Source organism: Oryzias melastigma, linkage group LG14 (assembly GCF_002922805.2).
Source record: "Oryzias melastigma strain HK-1 linkage group LG14, ASM292280v2, whole genome shotgun sequence".
Lineage (NCBI taxonomy): Eukaryota > Metazoa > Chordata > Actinopteri > Beloniformes > Adrianichthyidae > Oryzias > Oryzias melastigma.
The window spans coordinates 19,684,433-19,685,299 of record NC_050525.1 but is presented as its reverse complement, the minus strand read 5'-3'; the positions used below and the strand labels follow the sequence as shown (position 1 = coordinate 19,685,299).

Sequence of the window (867 nt, the reverse complement as noted above, 5' to 3'; positions counted from 1 at the left end):
AAAGTAAAAAAAAAAGGTTCTTCCAAATGTTCATGTTTTTTTTATTATCTATATATGTCATTTGAAATGGTGTGATGTATTTTGGAGATGCTGACTGTTTACCTGGCGGGTGGCAAACCCACCCCCAAGGTAATTAAATGAGGCCGGACAGGTGCGCGCGAGAGGAGGAAGAAGGCGGAAGACGCTCCATCCGCTGCGGCTGCATCTCCTCTCAGCGCGCCAGTGGATCGGAAAAAGGGTTCCTTGCCCACTGGATTTTACCCGTGATCCCAACCTTTGGAGCATAGTAGGACGGGGGAACCACGAAGATCTGGGCTGGTGGATCATTACGCGCAATTGGAGACGGGCACATCTCGAAATCAACCGGGCGCCGCGGCCCGCCGGTGAGACCGAGACTTTTTTTCTGTTTTGGGTACCCAAATACTTTTTTTTGCTGGTATACCAGTTATTTGACTTTGCGGGGGTTTCTTTTTCTTTTTCTTGGAGTACGGGACTATTTGTTTTACGGACAATCAGCGTGGGAGTTTTCTGTTGGACATTTAGAGGCACTGTAGGCCTATCCATTACGCGCGGGACTGAGACGAGTGTTTCATATAAAGAAAAAAAACAAAACAACGCAACAACTGTAAATTAAAATAATGTTTTCTTCCCCCTATAAATAGAACTGTTTGTTGAGTGGTCTTTGTTTACCTTTATGTTTACAGTTCATGAATCAGGTGTGTCATTGATCGATCCCGAAGTTTCTTTTTTAATAACAAACAGTATTTAAGGTGGTGTCAGTACAGTGGTGGCCCGTACGGGGATCAATGAATCTGATGAATGTTTGTAAATGTCTGATTTTGTACTTTTATTGATAGGACTTTGAGT

The 867-nt window shown here is 43.7% G+C and overlaps 1 protein-coding gene across 5 annotated transcripts in view; it reads right to left on the bottom strand.

The window, feature by feature from the left end:
* The window catches only part of LOC112142965 (actin-binding LIM protein 3), a 46,622-nt gene that overhangs the window by 15,171 nt on the left and 30,584 nt on the right, over nt 1-867 (bottom strand). The gene's annotated exons all lie outside the window — the stretch shown is intronic.